Below are 9652 nucleotides of genomic sequence, written 5' to 3' on the forward strand. Positions count from 1 at the left end.
CTGACAGGTTGGACCAACACTCACGACGAGCACTGACCCGGGGGGGGGGGGGTAAATAAAGATGACCCTTGGGCTAGCGAAAACCCAAGGGAAAACGGCTTAGGTGGCAAATGGTAAAACCAAGGTTGGGCCTTGCTGGAGGAGTTTTATTCAAAGCGAACTGTCGAGGGGGTCCCATAAATCACCCAACCATGTAAGGAACGCAAAATCAAGGAACATAACACCGGTATGACGAAAACTAGGGCGGCAAGAGTGGAACAAGTCACCAGGCATAAGGCCGAGCCTTCCACCCTTTACCAAGTATATAAGGTGCATTAATTTAAACAGAAGATATTGTGATATCCCAAAATATCCATGTTCCGACCAGGAACAAACTTCACCTTCACCTGCAACTAACAATGCTATAAGAGGGGCTGAGCAAAAGCGGTGACATAGCCAAACAATGGTTTGCTAGGACGGGATGGTTAGAGGTTTGACATGGCAATAGGTAGGCATGGTAAACAATGGCAAGTAGAGCTAACATAGCGATAGAGCGAGTACTAGCAAGCAAAGATAGAAGTGATATCGAAGGTATGGTCATCTTGCCTGCAAGATTCTCAGAGTTGTCGAAGGCTTGATCCTCGTTAGCGTACTCAACAGGTTCCTCGTGCAAGTACTCGTCTCCCGTCTCTACCCAAAGCAAGAACACAAGCAAAGGAACCAAAATAAATCACGGTGCAATGCACAAGCAACATGATGCAATACATGACATGATATGCGAGATGGGATATGCAATGTGTATGCGTGCTTCGGAAGGAAAATGATGAACAAGGCATCAACTTGGCAAACCAAGTATGCCGCTGGAAAGATGAGATGATTTCGGTTGAAATCGATATAAAGATCACCGGAAACGGATGCACGGTTTGCAAATGGCAAGCAAAACAAGAATGGCACAAAGCTGCGATTAACAGCACGATGCTACTTAGCATGCAACAAGAAACTATGCTACAGCACCCCAACATAAAAACAAAATATATGGCAGTGATCTACAGGAGATTCTTAACAAAAGAGGAACACTGAGCTACGGCTAAATCACATCATAACAGGTTCAAACAAGCATGGAGAAAGTGCAAAAAAAATATCAGGTTGGACATGGCATAAACAGCATCATGAAGCAATGTTCAGAGCAAGTTATCAACATGCTACAGGAACTTATAATAGCAAAACAAGGCATGGCATGAATCTACTCAAATTATAGATCAAAAGTCCCTTACTGACCATAAGCCAAAAAGGATCAGAAAATATGATGGCACCCATGTAAACATAGCAAGTTTCGTTAACAGATTCAGCAAACAAAGCATGGCATTGACATAATTACGAAGGCACCTTCGTGAGATCGATGCACTCACTACAGAGCACCTCATGATAAACTAAGCATACATCCATCAAGAAGACATGTCATAGAAGCTATACATGGCAAGAACAACATCATAGCATAAACGGATCAACTACAACAACCTTGGCCAAATTGAATAACATGTAAACAATCTGCCAGGAAACATTTTGAAGCAAAAGTAGAGCACGAAAATGACATGCTAGACTACTCCATAATTGCAACCAGGACCATGGATGGATAGGTCATAACAATATGTTCAAAACACCCTTACTAAAGTATATCAAATTATGCATGGATCTCTCTGTAGCAACATGTTTACATGGCATCAAAATTACAGCAGAACAGGGACTAAAATCAGCAATATCACGAAGCCTAGTTTGCATGCTTGTGCTAGTCACCACATTAATCACAAAAATACATGGTAAGCACCTCTGTAAATAAGACATAGCATAGTTCAAAACTCATTTAGGGATCAAGACCATAGGATGCACACATCAATCATGGCAAAAATGACAAAAGAGCTCGTTCTGATAAGAATCTGAAACTAACATTATGAAGCACTCTTCCAACAGCATTTCGGGCATCAAGATGAACTCAAATGTGAGTGATGCGATGAGATGAAATGATGTACTCTTCGAGACGAACAATTCGGTATGGTACACGCCTAAAACGGAGCCACGAGTGCAAAGATGTGGGGCGATGAACATGCGACAAAAATTAAGACAGAATAGGACACGAAAATCGGGGGGAAGAAAAGTCAACCAGATCGGATCTGAGCCGGATCCGAGCGCGGACTTCGAGGCGACGCCGGAGACGGTTCGTCGGAGTGGACGGCGACGGCGGCCGGAGTAGGAGGGCCGGGGCGGCGTGGGCGAGGCGCGCGGAGGGCGGCGCGGCTTCGGCCCGGGCCGGAGGCGCGGAGATGGGCGGCGGCGGTGTGGCGGCGGAGGCCGGCGATGGCGGCGGAGTCCGGCGACGGCGCGGCGCGGAGGCGGAGGCGCCGGAGCGCGGGCGCGGCCCGGGCGCGCGGGCCGGGAGGGCCCCGCCTGGGCCCGGCGGGCCGGCAGCGCGGGGGCGCGGCGGAGGCCACGTGGCAGCTCCTGGTTCGCCGGGGGCGCGGCGGCGGACGCGTCGGACTCCGTCCGGACGTGTCCGGCGGCGCGGAGAGGAGCGGGGCTAGGGTTAGGGTGGAAATGACCCGGGATTTCGGGGGAGGGGGTGTTTTTATAGGTAGAAGGAGCTAGGAGTGTCCAAATGAGGTGAGGTTTTCGCCCACACCATCGTGATCCGACGACGGAGAGCATGGAGGTGACTTAGATGGGTTATTGGGCTGTTTTGTAGGGGTGTTGGGCTGCAACTCAAAAGAGGCCTTTGCGGATATGCGGATAACCGTTGGAGTACCAAACGAGCTCCAAATGACCCGAAACTTGACAGGTGGTCTACCGGTGCTATACCAGGGCCACTTGGCAAGGCTCGGTCCATTCCAAAATGTTTAACACCCACACACGAAAAGAGACAAGAGGGGTGCGCCGGTGCATGTGGGAGTGTCGGATTGCGAAAGGGACAACGGGGAAAATGCTCGGATGCATGAGACGAACACGTATGCAAAATGAAATGCACATGATGACATGATATGATATGCATGACATGAGTAAAATGCAAAACAAAAGACAAAACCCAACCACGGAGGGAATATCATATCACATAGACGAAAATGGCAAGAGTTGGAGATACAAAGATGGAAAGTTACATCCGGGGTGTTACATCTATCTTTTATCATATAAGCTTTCAATCTACTTTTATTTGCATCTTTACTTTTCCAATCTATATTGTAAAATACTAAAAATATATGTATCTTATCATACTATCTCTATTAGATCTCACTTTCACAAGTGGCCGTGAAGGGATTGACAAACCCTTTATTGCGTTGGTTGCGAGTTCTTTGTTTGTTTCTGTAGGTGTGTGGGACTTTTGAGGAGCCTCCTACTAGATTGATGCCTTGGTTCTCAAAAACTGAGGGAATACTTACGCTACTATTGCTGCATCACCCTTTCCTCTTCAAGGAAAACCAAAGCAAGCTCAAGATCTAGATCCGACGGCTATTGGTGAATGATGGCAGGCACAACATCATCACCAACTCAGGACCTCTTTGATTCCCAGGATTTTGAAAACGCAGGAATAGGACATGGCAATATTACAAGTTGCAAACTGATATTACAAATGTTAGGAGTATTGTTGCACCTATGAAGAGGGAATTACTAGGAAGTTTACGTAAGAAATTTCGTTACTTTAGGTGGATGCAACATTATCGTACAAACTAAAATCCACCGCCTTGACAAGTCACTAATGGGCAAATAAATTTTTGAGTCTCTGGACACTTGATATTTCAAAACAAATTCAGCTTCTACGGAGACTTTGTCATTTAGGCTTAGACGCTTGCGGTGATCAGCACGCCATTCATTGTTGCGCCAGAGAATGCCAAACCTCATTACCTTGAGCACACTTGCCTCCTGAACAAAGAACCTGGCCACTTTAATCTCAGATGTGCTGCCTCGGTAGTCGATCAAATCAATTTCTGTAAGATGGAGATCAAGGCACTCGATGAGATTGTTATAGTGCAACACATTTTTCACTTTCGTGTCTTTTTTTATCAGCAAAAGAAGAGAACATATTAGAGCAGTTCGCTATATAAGATTGCCGTGTCATCAAAAGGTACCAATATCATTCACTCATACGATAGGGTTGGCTGGCTAGTGATATTTTTTCACTCTCTCTCTCTCTCTCCTCTCATTTACCTAGGAGCACGTGAAGAGCTTGGGCATTTGTTGCCTTCCACTATGTGGCCGATGCCATATTTCTCAAAAGTATGCCACATAATATGCATCAATGTCAAATCAAAAGATTTTGGCACCGCTCTCGCGATGTGAGAGAGTTGGCACCGCTGTGCACACAGACCCACATGTATAAACAAATCAATCAAACCAACTACACCAGCCTCTCACTCTCCGAAACAAGTGTTTTTTTATTGCCTCAGTCCTCTCTCTCTCTCCCACGTAAGTGTTTTTTCATTGCGTGAGTTAATTTAGCACCGGAGCAAAGTAGGATATCCAGATTGGGGCACCAGGTGAGCAATGGAGGGGCATCGATGCCAAATGCATCACAAGTGAATTTGGCACATGTTTTGGCCTACATAGTGGAGGGCCATTATAGCCCACTTTTGTACTACCTCGTATTTAGTGTGAAATTTTGACCATGGATTTACCTAAGAAAATGCCAATGCATGTCACTAAAAATTATACCATTCGAAATTATGTTCAAATATGAATCCGACGATATAGTTTTTAGTGACAGGCATTAAGATTTTGTCAGTTAAATCTATGGTCATATTTTGATACTACAAAATAGGAAGAGTAAACCAGGACGGAGGTAGTACTTGCTCTTAGGGTAACCATAGAGTTACTAGTCTAAATTACTTTCCACTATGACCATCCTAGGCTACTATAGTAGTATAACAAAAAACGATGCAGGTGATCACGTGAGAAAAAATACTAAAAACATTTCTTTCGGTGCAGTGCGTAGATGCAGTTTTGAACACTACACTTGTTATCGTAATTTGGGAAAATTATGGAAAAAAAGATACGTTGTGGTTACCATTTACTAATAGGAAAGAAGTTTCACCTCGATGAGTAGCTTCTCCGTGCACAGAAAGCATGTAAGGAATCCAACAACTTGATCCAGATTGGGGCCGATAGATTTTATTGCCAAGATCTTCACTGTGCGCATAGATTGGGTCAAGCTTGTGGGAATCATTTTCTAGAAGACGGTCGTAAATACATCAAGAAGAAATTTAAAAATGTGAAATTCAAGAAGATGGAGAAGAAGATGAGTTCTGTGCCTGAACGATTACGGATCCAATAAAGAGTTTGGATAATTTGGCAGATGAGTACACCAACGCTGTCAATTTCGGCGTGTCAATGACCCTGATTTTTGTTGGACCTTCTAGATCCGATACAAGCAATCTCTCAAGGAAAGGCACATTCTCAATGACCATAACATGGAATAGCTGGAGTGATCTCTTCCCAATTGATGTCTTGTTGTGGGGCCAACAAGACACATAAATCCATCGGAGATTCGTCGAGGCGATGTGGAGGCTAATGAACCCATGGATCTGCTCAAGACGAATGTACTCGAGCGCAGTACACCTGCGGAGCAGGTGCTCCATAGACTTCTTCGAGATGACAACGTCAAAGAGGTCGAGCTGCTTGAGTTGAGGAAGAAGAAGGGCAGGCGCAGTATTAATCTTGGGAAGATAGCAGGAGCTGAAGCTGGCGCGGCACAACGTTGGCGCGAGGCGGAGCGCGGACGACGGCAGAGAGCGACATTGTCCAGCTTCAAAGCTGAGCTCCTCGAGCTGATCTAAGGCAGGGTATAAGAACCACTCATCGAACTTGGCTTGGACCTTGCAGTTGGCACTGAACATGCGGATGTCAAGGTGTCTGGCTGGCCCAGGGTGCGATGAAAGAATCTTGGAGACTGCGGCCATGTGTTTGCAATCCCTGTCGCAGAGGCAGTTGTCGACGATGAGGTTGAGGGGGAAGCGGCGCCAGAGGGGGCGCCACCGCCCGGAGAGCAGGGTGGTCCGCACGGAAGATTTGGTGGGGAGGAGGCTGATGATGACGAGCAGCATGTCATCGGGGAGGCTGCTAATGAAGTCCAGGCTCACCGGATGCGGTTTGGCTCGAGCCGCCTCCGCTTGTTGGCTGCCTCGCCATCCATCTCAACCGGCGGCGACGCTCGTGTACACGTGTGCTAGTGTGTGTTGTGTGTTGGATGTGCGCGAGCGCGTCCTTCTGTGCATGCCGCCACGTAGTGGTGAATTGTGCGTGAGTGTGTCCTTCACGCGGAAGAAGTGTGCCCTCAATGCACCCTCAATTTACTAGCATGCGGGGTTCTGCCCCGAGTGGTTTCAACTTTGTTTACTTCACTGCGTGTCAGATGGGCCTCTAGTTTACTTATTTTCACCCACTGCCATATGAGCCAACACACAAAGATAGAGAACACGAGCTGACAAGGCAGCATGTGGACTGGTTGACCGGTCAACTAAACAATATATGGAGCTATACGCTGACACAATGAGTGTATAATCCGTCGGTATAGAGAGTTCAAGTGAGAAGGGAGGCCCGTGAGAGATAGCAGAGAGAGAAAGGAAGAGCTACTCCCGCCATTCGATAATGTAGTGCCAACATTTTTTCTAAAGTCAAACTTTTGAAACTTTGACCAAGTTTATAAAGAAATTACTTATATCTACAATACCAAAGATAAATGATAGTATGAAGTAAGTACATGTTGTGATGAATCTACTGATCGTTCCAGATGTAAATGTTTTTCTCCACATATACCTGGTCAAACTTTTCTGAGGTTTGACTTTTCAAAACATCCATATGCTTATGGACGTGAGAGAGTTCCTAACTAGAGAGAGAGAGAGTGTGTGTGTGTGTGAAATAGAAAGAGTGAGTGAAAAAACTGTGTGTGCATGTGTGAAAGAGACATGGACAACACACAATAAAAGTAGAGAAAAAGCATGTATGTCTTATGCAAATATATCATCATCGACAACGGAAGCAAGGTGAGGAGATAGTGTGTGGTTGTTTGCAACCGAGAGAGAAAGACCCCTAGCACGTGGCTAAGAGGAGTCTGACAAACAAGGGAGAGAGGTCGAGAGAGACGTACGGGGAAAATGCAGATATGGGGAGGAGAGAGTGTATGTTTGTCATAGAGAGATCCCCTGGAGATTGTGATGGGACTACATGGGTGGGAAATCGAGTGACAAGGTGTGTGCGCGATAGAAGATACCCCGAGAGATATCGAGATAGACGTATGGATGGAAGGAGACAATGCGTGTGTTCCTGATGGCTAGTGAGGGATAATCATACTTAGGGGGGGGAGTGCTTGCGCCTATAATGGAGTGAGGGATTACGGTACTTAGGGGGGTGCGTGTCACATAGAGAGAGAACAAGGGAGGAGAGTGTTGGATGGGTCTATATGCATAGCGCGAGCGAGACATGTGTCTGTGTGAACCAGGGAGATATAAAGTTTGAGAGAGATAGAGGAGCCCCGATAAGGCTGAGTGGTGCGCCAGGTAGCTGAGAGGGGGAAAGAGATATTCCATCCACTCGATAATGCAGTGCATGTAAAATTTTTAGAAGTCAAACTTTGGAAACTTTGATCAGGTTTACGCAAATGTTATTTATATCAGTAATACCAAAGATACAACATACGAAACTACATCTCATGGTGAATCTAATGGTATATGTTTGTCGTCCTAGATGTAAATGTTTTTCTCCACGTACATGGTCAAACTTTGTGATGTTTGACTTTTCAATAAATCTATATGCTATGGACCGAAGAGAGTGCCTAAGTCGAGAGAGATCAAGTGCGTGTGAAGGAGAATGAGTGAGTGTGCAAAAAGAGTATGTGTGTGAAAGAGAAAGTGACAACAAACGATAAATTAGAGAGAGTGTGTATTTTTTCGTTCCATATGCAAACATATCACGCATGCATCTCCGAGATAAAAAAGCGAGGCGAGGAGATACACGAAGATAGCTAGTGCGTGATTGTTTGCAATGGAGAGAGGTGCCCCTATAGCACATGTCCAATAGAGGTCTGGCCAACAAGGAACAAAGGTTGAGAGGGACACATAGAGAACATGGACGCATGGGGAGGGAGAGAGGGTGTGTTTGTGATAGAGAGATCCCCTCGAGATCATGAGGGGACTATATGGGTGGAGATCGAGGGAGGTGCGTGCATGATAGAAAGATGCCCTGAGAGAAATCGAGATAGACCATGCACATATTTGTGATGGAGACTAAGATTAGCTAGTCATATACATATAGGGGGGACTGCGTGTGCCTACAATTGAGTGAGAGACCATCATACTTGGCTAGCTAGGCATGAGATTGTGTGTGTGTGTGTGAGATGGAGAGAGAACGAGGGAGAGATCTAGAGTTTTAGATGGGTCTATCGAGTGCGAGTGAGATATGCATGTGTATGTGTGACCCAAGTAGATGGAGAGTTTGAGAGAGAGAGAGGGAAGAGATCCGAGATGACAGAGTGGTGTGTGAGAGAGTTACGTACAACGAGCCAAGGAATTTGTGTGCGTACGATGAGTGCACCCAAGATATCTAGCTTGGACAAGAGAATCATACATAGTGTGTGAGAGAGACCTATAGATGGAGTATATATGCATGCGAACTACAAAGCCCCCCCTCCCACACACACACAAAGAGAGAGAGAGAGATGGAGAGGGACCAACAAGGTTTGTGTGTTGGATGCATGCAACAGAATTGAAGATTGTTGGCGAGAGAGAGAGAGAGAGAGAGAGAGAGAGAGAGAGAGCAGGAGTCCAGGAGAGGAGGAGGTCGCATTTTATGCATCAAAGACTGGTATAAACCATGTTTCGATATAAACTTGCATTCAAATATTTAAATTGGAGAACATGTTGTCTGCAATCCACACATGAATGGAGATATGCATATATCAAACAAGTTCATTAATTTGAATTTCAACATGTTCATGGAGTACTATAATACTGTGCAACATGCTACTAGATTGAGGTGTTCAATTTTGGATTTAGTTCACTATTTTGACCTGGTGAACGAGCAATTTCATTGAATCGAGATATTTCATTTTGGGTTTGATTCCCGTTTTTGAGTGGGTCAACTATTTGTCATATAGTAAATCACTAGCAACGAGCATGTAAAAACACATTACTCCCGAGCATCATCTCTCCATCTAAAAAAGAAGTGGCAAGCTAATATTTCAAAATTTGATTCGAATCGACTTGGTAAGGTAGACGAGGATGCTCGTTCTCCCAAAATATGAACGAACCGTTAAACACCCTCTACTCGGTGGAATTCGCCCGAGCAAATAAATGGGAGACACAAAATTACTGGCCTATGTGGGACACGCATCAATTGGCCCTTCGTAACTTCATCCAAGCGCACCTTCTCCTCGGCCGAAATGACATGTGCCGAATAATTCATAAACCATGGTCGGCAAAACACCCTCTCCTCGCCCGAAATAGCTCGTGCCCACTATTTTAAAACACACTCTCCTCGCCCGAAATCGTTTGCACCCACTATATTTCAAAACACGCCCTCCTCGCCTGAAATCGCTCGCACCCACTATTTGGGGAGAAGCAAAGTTACTCTACTATCCCCGACCCTTAGTACACAAACTCATGCCGAGAAGCCTAAAGGCAAGGGTAGAACTGTAAAC

The sequence above is a fragment of the Triticum dicoccoides genome, chromosome 1B (assembly GCF_002162155.2).
Source record: "Triticum dicoccoides isolate Atlit2015 ecotype Zavitan chromosome 1B, WEW_v2.0, whole genome shotgun sequence".
Taxonomy (NCBI): domain Eukaryota; kingdom Viridiplantae; phylum Streptophyta; class Magnoliopsida; order Poales; family Poaceae; genus Triticum; species Triticum dicoccoides.